Source organism: Octodon degus, unplaced genomic scaffold (genome assembly GCF_000260255.1).
Source record: "Octodon degus isolate 3935 unplaced genomic scaffold, OctDeg1.0 scaffold00002, whole genome shotgun sequence".
NCBI classification, from domain to species: Eukaryota; Metazoa; Chordata; class Mammalia; order Rodentia; family Octodontidae; genus Octodon; species Octodon degus.
This window is the reverse complement of record NW_004524578.1, coordinates 34,056,600-34,068,475: the sequence shown is the minus strand read 5'-3', so window position 1 is coordinate 34,068,475 and position 11,876 is coordinate 34,056,600.

Here is an 11,876-nt window from a genome sequence, read left to right as displayed (position 1 = left end):
GACTTATGATCAACATGTTATTTACCTGCTGTTGTTTACTTCTTTTTGTCCTGTGTTTGTTTGCCAATTTAGTGGATTCTTTGTGTTCTCATTCATGGAGTTCTGATCATTTTGTTCCCTCTCTAGAACATCTTTCAGTAGCCTCTGTAGGGTTGGCTTTGTCATCATGAAATTATTTAGCTGTTCTTTGTTATGAAAGTATTTCACTTCTCCATCAAACTTGAAAGAGAGTTTTGCAGGGTATAGTAGTCTGGGCTGGAATTTGTTTTCGCAGAAGACTTGAAGTACTCTGCTCCATGCTCTTCTTGCCTTCATGGTTTGTGAAGAGAAGTCTGCCATTATTCTGATGGGTTTTCTTTTAAATGTGATCTGTTTCTTTTCTCTAGTGGCTTTCAGTATATTGTTCTTTTGCTGGATTTCTTGGATCTTGACTATTATATCTCAGTGTGTTTTTATTTGAGTTGAAGTTATTTGGAACTCTGTGTGCTTCAGTTACCTGAATATCAGATTGTCTCCTCATATTTGAGAAGTTTTTTGCTGCTACTTCTGCCCATATTCTTTTTATATCATTTGTATTGACTCCTTCTTTCTCATTGATGCCTATTAGTCTCATGTTCTTCATCTTTGCATTTTCTTGCAGGTGAGGAATTATTTTTCCTGCATCCTAGTTGTTTTTAAGAGATCTTTTCCTTCCTTTTCACTAGTTTCAACAGGGTCTTCAAGATCAGAAACTCTGTCTTCACTTTCACTCAAACGGTTTTGCAAGCTAGTGATTGAGATATTAAATTCCTCTATATCTCTTTGACTCTGCTTCATGCGATGTATTTCTTTCCTGTATTGCTCTTTCAATGAATCTGTCGTTTTTGTAATCTCCTCTATGTTTTTTATCAATGTCTTCTTGAGAAGCAGTTATTAATCCTTTTACTACAGAGATTATTTCTGATCTGATTTCCTCTATATGTGTCTGCATTTGATTCTTTACTTCAGAAGCTATTAATTCAGTGAGTTCTGTTTTCATTTCAGAGGTTTTTTTTTTTTTCTGATCTGAGTTTCTCTATACCTTTCTGCACTTGTTTCTTTACTTCAGATGCTATTGATTCAGACATTTCACCTGTGTCATTCCCAATTTCTTCTGTGCTAGTGTTCTCTGCACTTGCTCTGGGTGGGCTCAGGGCCTGAGATTGCATTTTGCTCCTTCTCTTTGTCATTTTGTATCGCACTGTCTTCTGACCTTTGTTGTAGAGCTTTGGTGCAGTTATAACCTTAGAATCTACTGAAATTTGGGTCCATATCTATTAATTTGAGTTCATACAGTTATGCCTGGCTTCAGTTTAGCTGTTGTGCTCAGCTTCTTCCTGCTGCAGCCCTTGGAAGTGAACCTGTTGTGCCCTTCTGGCAAAAAGTTCCTCTTCTGGTTTACTTGAGTGGTTCTGGCCCCTACTCTCTCAGCGGGGACTTCAGCTGCAGAGTTTTACCCCAGGCCTGTATTCCAGGTCTGGTATGGGTCTGGAGGGGTACAGGTGGCACAGAGGATTGCAGAAGCTCTCACACACTCTAGCTGGGCCTGGGCTTGGGCTGGGTCTGGTGGGTCCTGAGAGAGAGGCAGAAGTTCTCACTCACTTTGAGGCTTGGCTTCACTCCAGAAGGGTAGAGGGGTCCTGAGGGCAGAACAGAGTAACTCACTCACCTGGCATACCTGGGCTTGGTCTGGAGAGGTCCCTGGGGCACAGGGTAGCCGGAAACTGACCTAATCCTGCTGGGAAGTGTTAAAAACTACCAAACAACCTGCACTTTCCTGGCCCCTGAGAAAATAAAAATGTAGTTTTTTCCCTCACACTTGAGTATTAGCTATGAGCAATGCAAAGCCCCCTTGGCTACCATGTGGTGATGAGAATAATGTGAATTATTCCAGAGGAAAGAAAGGTAGAAAGAGTCAAGTTGATGGTTGTGGGGAGATCCTGCCTGCTGTGAGTATTTTCCCAGGCTGGACCATAAAATCTGGAAAAAATTATCTACTCACAGATTATGATTTTTGTGCTGCTTTGTCAGGTTAGGAACTATTGCTATGCAAGTGAAGGTAGAAATTGGCCTCTAGAATGTATTTCCACCTTAGCCCTGGAGTGTGACAGCTAGTTCCCAGTGGCATCGTAGGCCTCCAAGTTGTCAATGCTGGCATCTGACTGATGGAGAGAATTACCCAGGAGAACTAGCAATCTTACATCATTGATCAGATTTCTTGTGTTACCTTTTGTGTGGAGGAACATGAGTCTTCCAAAAGAAGTTGGGACTGGTTTTAACGTGGCTTGTTAGTCATCGAGACAGGAGCTATTTGACATGATCAGATTCATTTAACTTTTCTTGAGTCTAAGGTTTCCAGGTGTTGGTCTTATGAAGAGCTTCTTTAGTTCTTTAGTATAATGAAGAAAAGGTACTCTCTCATCATTCCGGGACAGATACCATTAGCTTGGTCTGGCTTTGTTTTGCCCTTTATTTGTGCTAGATTTTTAATTTAACACTATGGAGAAGTGGTGTGGCTTGAATGTGAAGCTAAGAAGACTAGTGCTGCTTGAGGAGCCCAAAAAAATTGCGGCAGTATTGTTCCCTGAATGGAACCCCGATGGGTTCTGGAATGGAACAGTAAATAGTTACCTAAAATGGCCTCATTAAGCACCACAAAACAGAGATCTCTGAGACAGCTTGACCCACAGCCACATGTGTCCATGGAGTTGGAGGTCAGATGCCCTTTACTTTGAATTTTGGCTATCATAAAGGTGTCAAAATAATTTTAAAACTGTGTAGTTCAGCTGGTGCTTAAAGGTGGCATAGTTTGCAAACAGATGCAGCAAAAGGAAGCAGTGAATTTGCTTTCCTTTAAAATGATGACAGGATTGAGAAACTGGGGGTTATAGTTGAGGGAGAGGTCATTTAGCTTCTTTATCTTGTCTTTTTTTTTAGATAGTTGTGAAACTCTGCTTTTGAACATTTACTACTGCATTTATTTAGTAATAATAATATCTGGGCAGAAGAAGATGTGGTTGTGGTTTCTTGACCCCTCTCTAGCCAGGACAACAAATGTAATGACAGTAATGAAAACACTCAGAGAGCTTCTTTATTTATCTGTCCATGGGGAGTTACAAGGTTGGACAGAGCTTTCATTAGTGGATTCTACCAGTGGGAACATAGTTGCAAATAATACCAAACCCATGGGAAGCTGGAAGGCTGCTTGTCATTTTCTGGCCTGTCAGTCATGGCTTTCTGTTCTAGAGCCACTTTTTTCATTAATTAACCAGAAGACTGAGTGATCAGTTGAGTTCGAATTTTAAACAAGCAGTAAGGCAAGATATTTGCCTTACACAGCTTAAAGGAGAATAAGTTTGTTTTGGCTTCTGGTTTCACAGATTTCATTCTGTGGTCAGCTGGTTCCAAGACAGAGACATTATGACTGAAGGACATGTTGAAGCTCAGATGATAGGAACAGAGTTTTCATCCTTAAATGATTTCTGTAAGTTAAAAAAAAAAAAAAAAGATTGACATTAGAGTTTGTAAATGAATTTTTCATGCTTAAGTTTTATGAAATAAAATAAGTAAGTGATTAAAAAGTGACTTCTATAATACCTACATGGATCTGCCATTTTCCATGAGGTCAAACAGGAAGTAGAGATAACAGATTACTTTAAGTTGGGATGCTTTTCCCATTCCCGAGTCTTTTCTCTCCTTTACCTAGACTTGTTTATGGGCTATATATTTTGTGATTTATTTCTTCTTTCCATTAGGGATCCCCACAAGATGATATTACATCATTTCCCCTCCATGGTGTCTTTGGGACAAGACACCACAACAGACTATGAGAAGTCTGATGTGGTCCTCTGTTGAAGCTTGTGACAAGTTACTGAAAAGATTATACTCCTTGTTAATTTGTCTTTATTTTAGTACCTGTGCTTCTAGAAAGCTGTACTCCCCTGCAATATTATGCAATGCTATGTGCTAAGATTTATGCCAAATATTTTATGTGCATGATCTCATTTAATTTTCAGAATAGCCGTATGAAGTAGGCCTAATTACCTCTAATTAACATATGTGAATTCTGAGGCCAATGAAAGTGAAATACTTTCCCCAAGGCACATGGGTGGCCAATGGCAGCTATGGCTCTAGGTTTGATTGGCACATCATAGAACATTTATTGGCACAATAAATAATGTTATTTATTAAAGATGATTATTATTTTATGGCAACATCTATTGAGCACTTATGTGTCAGGCATTGTTATAGCTGTTTTATTGATCATCTTATTTTTATCAAGATTAAATGGAGTTGCGTATAGTCAAGAGGTAGGGGAGGAATACTCAAACTATAATTTTTCAAAGTTACAAAGCTAAAAGGAAGCAGACCTAGGAACCTAAACCAGAACAATTTCTCTCGGACATTTATGCTCTTTCCTCTTCATCCTTTCTCTTTGGGGGTCTCCCAACTATTCCTGGTTACAGTGTAGAAAGGTTTGAAACCACACTTTCCCTTCCCCTTGCCTTCTTTCCACCCTTTCTTTTCCCCTGACTCCTGGCCTGGAACAGTCATTGCAGAAGTGACTGTTTGCCCTGCTGGTTTAGTACCATGGCTGCCTGTCCTGAAATCCACTCAGAGTTAAATTGGCCTTTGCTGCCCTTGAAACAAAGTAACTTCCCCTGGGCTCTTTGAGTGAGGCCACTGTTATTGATGCAGGCATGCTAAAGGCCTTGCTAGAGGAAGATAATTCTGGCTTCTTGGAGCCTGATGTCAACTCATTTGAAAAGAAGGATGCTAATTTTCACTAAAGGAAAATAGTTCAGCAGTGTTGCTGTCCAACATTATAGTGGATGTGGCTGTTAAAGATGGGCAATTGTGGAAGAAACATGTGGTGATCATTTGTCCTGGCTTTTGCCTGTTGTATCTCAACATAATTAATAATTAGCTTTCTGTTTCATCTTCAAAAGTGTTCTGGTTTGGATGATAAGTTATATGGTTGTCCTACCTAAGAGAGGTAAAAACTAAATAATGTGTTTCTTTTAAAAAAAAAATCTGTTCCTTTATTCATCTGACAGATGTTTATCGAGTACCTACTACTCCAACTACGGTGGGGAAACGAAATAGATCAGGTGCCCGTGCTTACTGGAGACCAACAAGAGACTGACAAGTAACAAGTAAACAATAAAAAAATACATTATTAAAATTGTGTTAAGAATAATGGTGGAAATAGTTGAGAAATAGAAAAGAATGGCAGGGGTTGCCTCTCTGGGGGAAATGTTGAAACAGAGACGGGGAGGATAAAGAGGAGCCAGTTGTGGGGTGTGGGTGGGATCAGATTGAAGAGCATGCCTGAAGTCTGCCAGTGGTATAAAGCTAAATTAGTTCCTGGAATTGCAACAACTGACAGGATGCAACTGCTGGAATAAGGAAAGGCTTGGGGGAGAAGGGAGTTTATGGGCAGGATCCTGGAGGGGATCAAAGCACAGGATCCCCTGGAGAAGAAGCATGCTGAGCAAGCCCCAGGCTGCCTCTGTGAGCAGCAGGTGGTCCCCTGGCTGGCTCCCTGGAAAGCAGTGGGGAATGTTCAGGAAGTTGGGCTGGGCTGGAGGAGGGAGCTGCACCCTGTAGTTTCCAGGTTCATGCTCTTTAGCATGGTTCATGCTTGGACTTGAAGCATCTCCTAAGTCGTTCAGCCTACTGGCTGGTTTCTGAGTCAGTGGGTTAATTAACAACTGAAATAATCAACCTGCTTCTTTGGTAATGGAAATCAATAGGTTTTCTATGTGGGAGAAATGGCCTTGTTCTATTTCAGAATTGAGGTCAGAGTTGGGGTTGCAAGAAGATTTATGCCAAGATACAGTCTACTTTAATGACCATAATTCTAGTTGGGGCACACTTGAAGGCAGGAGAAAAATACTACTCACATTGCAGTTGTTGTCTATCTCCTTTCCCTTGGCTCTCATCAGGTTATATGGACATTTTTTTGAACCAGATTTCTAATCAATAGGCTCTAGTTGGGCTTTAGGAATGCATTTGTAACATATTGTTAGTTTATGTGGATCTGGGGTATGGCTCTATTTGCTGCATTAACTTACCAATTTATTCCTTGGGGCCAGTTGATATTTAGGAAAAATTAAATGTGGTTTGTAATTAATGTGAAGTGTGATAGACCTAATGCCTATTTCACTCCTCTCCTCATTCACATAAACTTTGCTCAACTCATGATAATCCCATTCACACTTATCAGTGTGAGTAGAGTGACCAGAGAGTCTGCTTCTGGAAGCTTCAGAAAACTCAACCTTTCCATTTCTGTTTAGTGAATAATTATCAACCGGTTTTCATTCCATGGGAAGAACAGATTTTTTTTTTTTGTGCCAGGGATTGAACTCAGAACCTTAGGTTTTCCAGGCAGGCACAAAAGCCACTGAGCTATCTCCCCAGCCCTTCCATGGGAAGAACAGATTGAAAGAGTTCATCAGGAGGCTCACAGTTAATATGCTCTTGATAAAATGTCCACCTTTTCTGTAATTCTAGGAAAACTCATTCAGTTGTTTGGGTGATACAAGGCATGTCTGCCTTAGGCGCTGCCTAGTGCATGGCAAAAGGCTCAAACACTGCAGCTGAAGGACCAGATCACTCATTTTATTTCCCCAAGCTCCTGTGTGAACAGAAGAGATTCAACTCTAAAATAAGAAAACCATGGCACCAATATGACATTCTGATTGGCTATTACATTTGAATGTGCAGAGACTTGTAAAACAAAAGTTAGGGTATCTTCCACTTACACATAGGAGCCTACTACCTTGGACAGGGTGTTACAGGGAGGATTATTGCACTTTTTGTAGAGGCTTTCAGTCAGTCTAATTTTGGACACATACCTTACAACATACAGGAGGTATGTAGGAATCAAAGCTCAGAAATGCCCTGCTTGACATGACACGGCTTAATTATAGCAAAGTACATCTATAGCATTGGCATCTTGAATTATTCCCATGGCAATAGTCACACATTGGTCCACCTTGGCTTTGTAGACATTCAGCCAAGAGATGTGTACCAATGCACTGAACAGTGATTACTACTGGAATTCAGTCATGCTACCAGGAGATTCATGTAAACTCTTTGTGGTCTCAGTGGAATTATCTAGAAGTCCTACGATGTTTTTTTTTTCCCAAACTAGACTCATAACCCATTAGTAGATTATGAAATCAGTGTAATAAGTCATGGTCAGTGTTTTTTAAAACTAATTTTGTTGAGAAATAAATAGCAATGAGACAGTTTCAAAGCCACTTAGTAGGACAGTTTCAATAATTAATACATTGCATGTTGCTGTCTTCATAGTAGTTATTCATAGTACAAGATGCAGACGTGATATCCTGTCCAAACACTATTAGTACAAATCTTTCTTGTCATTGAATTAAGAGAAAATATCTGCATATCTATGCTAACTATTTTGTATATACACATACAAAATGGTCCTGCATTTATATCCCCCTTTTTTGTTTAGTTTTGTCAGAGATAGGTACTGCATTGCTATTTAAATATTGTAGGTGTGTGAATTCAGCAAAATAATCCACTATAGTCCAGTAGTCCATAATAGTAGTGGGTTTTCCATAGGACTGGCAATGTCAGAAGTTGTTGACTTGAGCCTTTTACAGCTCAGTATATTAATATGGCTTCACTTTTTGTACCTCGTGTTTATGCTTTTCTGCTGGATGGTTAAGACCAAGATAAAGCAAGACCTATATAAGAAGAAATGTATCTTTTGCATCTGACAAGGTCAGTCAAGTCCCTTCAAGATTTACCCTGAAACCCTGTACTACAGTTTGTAGATCCTTTGTCAGCATCAGCCATGTGGATGAGTCATGGCCATTGCTTGACCAATTTGCTCTCTGTGAAAGCCTGAGAGAATTCTTTTTCTCTAGGTGACTCTCCTTAGGCACGCTATACATCATTGATCACATTCCTCTGTGGCCCCATAATGTTCTTGACCAGAAAATTTGGGACATCACTGAGTTCCAGGATGTTACAGTACAGGATCTCTTATGTCCTGAGTCCCCCATTGAATGGCTAGGGCCAAAATGTTGGCTGTCCTTGCAGCTCTTCTCTTTCTCTAATTTTTGGTCTGCAAACTTAAGTTATTAACCCTCCAGAAGAGAAGCTTAATAATAGTATTCATGGTCAGTGTTTTAAAAGAAATAACATTAAATAGAGTAGTGCAGTAAATATCAAAGTTCATAATAAATATCACTATCACTGTTTTAAATTTCACTTCACATTTTGTCCATGTAGACACATTTTTAAAGCATACAGCAAATGTTTAAATTCAGGATGAGTTTTTACAAGTACACTGAAATAGGTAACACTTTGATTCTTCCTTATAAGTGATAAAATTTTTTATCTTGCAATTGATAATATCTTAATCAACTTTGTATAGATATTAAAAATACTCCAAAACTGAGTACTTTATGAAGAAAAAAGATTTAGTCTTCAGTTCTGAAGGTCCAAGAACATTGAATTCTGGTGAGAGCTTTATAGTAGATATATCATCATGTGTCAAAAGTGTATGTGCTTGTGTATATGTGTGTGTGTGTGTGAGAGAGAGAGAGAGAGAGAGAGAGAGAGAGAGAGAGAGAGAGAGAGCACATGTAAAAGAAGATACAAAGGTACAAAAGAGTAGGAGAATCAGCCTTATTCTTTCATGACAACCTAACAACCTTCTCAGAAGAACTGGTCCATTCGTGTGAGATCCAATCACTCCATGAGACAAGCATTAGTCCCTTTGTAAGTATGGTCATTATCCAGTCCACTCCCACAGGCCTCCTCAGTCACCCCAACCTTCAATACAATTGCATTAGGGATTTAAGCCTCAGGGTGAGTTTGTGTGGAGGGTACCACATTCAAGCCACAGCACATGGCAATTTAGATTTAGAGCATGTATGTAGTGCATTTTGACATTAATGTATTTTTGTGTGTGAGTGGTTCTTAGACAAAAGAATTTGAAGAAGCTTTATTTAACAAAGCCTTCAAAGCCAAGTTGTCTTCTTCATTGGAAATTGGATGGTTGATTCCTTTCAGGCTGGAGATTTTACGTAGAACTTCTGATCCTCCAATGTCACCTCAGGCTGCACTGTCTCCACAGGAAACTATGCACTCACAAACAGATCTCCTTTATATAGTCCCTCTGTGGATGTTGATACAGCCAGACAGCAGCAGTGTCCGAGATCTTGGGAAAGGGTCTTTCCTGGTATGATGCTCCTGGCTACTCTTCGCATCTCTTCTCCTAAAAGAGACTTATGTCAGAGGTGGCATAGAGGGCAGCTAGATTTTGCTTGTATGGGTACTGTCTTCTTAGACTTCTTGTTTTTCTCCCCAGTATCCTGGATTTCCTGTGGCTGCTGTCAGCAAGGGGGGTCATCAGGACATGGTCATCTGAAGTTCTTGGTAGTGGGCACATTTTAGGCAGCTTCTTCTCTTTTGGAGACTGAGCAATCAAGGGCTCCCAGTACAACCTGCCGAAGACAAGTCCTCAGCCCTGGCCCAACTCTCTTGTGCAGACACTCCCATCTATAGACAGAGAAGTGCAATAGGGTGCTTTTTTTCATATCAGAGTGCCTTCTACTCTATCCAGAAAGGGAGAGGATTATACTAAAGAAGTGAATTTCTTATCAGAAGTTTTAGATTCTTGACAATTGAGAAGAATAGGCATATTTTTTACCTCTCTATCCTTAGCCAAATTTTTCCTGTTAGTCAATTATTTAATGTTCTCAAGTACCACAAGCCAGAAACTTAATTCCTTCACAAAAACATTTAGACACTTTGAATTGGACTCAGCATTCTAAATTTATTTTCTGCCTATTAATCCTACCTGCTTTCTGTGAGTAATAATAGTTGGAATATCCTCTATTCTGATTCCCAGTCACATAGGTAAGTTTTGTTTGGTTTTATATTTTTTACAGGATGTACACTCGTGTGTATGGCTTCTTTTATACAGTATTACATTTGAGATTCACCCACATTTCTGCATATTTTTTGCAAATTCTTTGTTCTCATTGCTACATAGTTATTGAGTTTTTGTGAATATACCATAATTTATTTTTCATTGCAATTACTAAGGGATAGTTTTTAGTATTTGACTACTATATAATTTTTATTTTATTTTATTGAGAAATAAATATCAATGAGACAGTTTCAAAGCTGATTAATAGGACAGTTTCAATAATTAATACCTTGTACATTGTTATTTTCTTAGTGGTTATTCATAGTAAAAGAAGTAGACAGGATATCCTGTCCAAACACTATTACTACAAATCTTTCTTCTCATTGAAAAAGTAGTTGTATATCTATCCTAACTATTGTGCATATACAGATACAAAATAGTACTTCTTTGTATTCCTTTTTTTGTTTAGTCCTGTCAGAGATGGAAATTCTATTGGCATCTAAATACTGTACTTTTTTTAATCCAGCAAAACAATCCAACACAGTCCAGCAGTACACAACAGTAGTGGGTTATCTGCAGAAGTTGTTGACTAGAGCCTTTCACAGCTCAGCATATTAGTATGTCTTTACTTTATATACCTTGTTTTTATACTTTTTTGCTGGATGGTTAAGACCAAGACAAAGCAAGACCTATAAAACAAGAAATGTAACTTTTGTATCTGATACTGTGAGTCAAGTACCCTCAGGAATTATCCTGTAACCCTGTACCACACTTTTTTTTTTTTTAACCGCACTTTGTAGATCCTTTTCAATGTCAACCATGTGGATGAGTCATGGCCATTGCTTGACCATTTTGCTCTCTGTGAAAGCCTGAGAGAAAGTTTTTCTCCCTGTGACTTTCCTGAGGCACACTATACATCATCAATTACATTCCTCTGTGGCCCCATAAACTCCCTGATCAGAAAATTTGGAGCACAACTGAGTTACATGATGTTATAGTACAGGTTCATCTATGTCCTCAGTCTTCCCTGACCTTGATAGGCTAGGGCCAAAATGTTGGCTGACCTTACAGCCCTACCTTTTCTCCAATTTTTGATCTGCAAACTTAAGTTGTAACCGTCCAGAAGAGAAGCTTATTATTACTCTGCAACATATGCAGTTTGGTTTACCCTATCTGTCTAAATATCAAAGTTCTTAGGCATAACATGGAACAGATATTTTCCATCAAGTATTGATGTGTTGAACTTTAAGTCCTTACAGAATATGAAGAAAAAAATAGTAGTTGACTATTATAAATAGTGCTGCTGTGAACATTCTAGTAGCTTCTGGGATGCATATCTGTAAGTAGAATTAATGAATCATAAGCAATGTACATTTTAAAAGATTTAATAAATGAACTTTTAAAAGTGATCTGGCATATGTATAGTACATTTTATGTGGTTTTAATTGGCGTTTTCCTAATGGTTAGTGGGTTTGAGAACCATTTAATATGCTTATTGGTTATCTGGGTAGCTTATTTTATGATTCTTTTATTCATATTTCTATTGGAGTATATATCTACTTCTTATTTATTTATGAACATTTTCTGGATATACTGAGTCTTGGTAAATGTATATATTACAATATCCTATTGTGTGGAAAATCTTTTCATTCTCTTAATGATATCTTGATGACCAGATGTTCTTATTTAATGTATTTACTAAATTTCATGCTTAATGTTTTTTTAAAAAATTTTTCCCAAAATTTTATTCATAAACAGCAATGAGACAGTTTCAAATCAAATCAGAAGTACAGTTTCAACAAATAACACACTGCATATATTCTTCTTAGTGGTTGATTGCTGTACAAGATGTGGACTTGAGATCTTATTTACAAACACCATTAGAACAAATCATTCTATTCATTAAGAGAATGCAACTATATATCTATCCTAACCACTT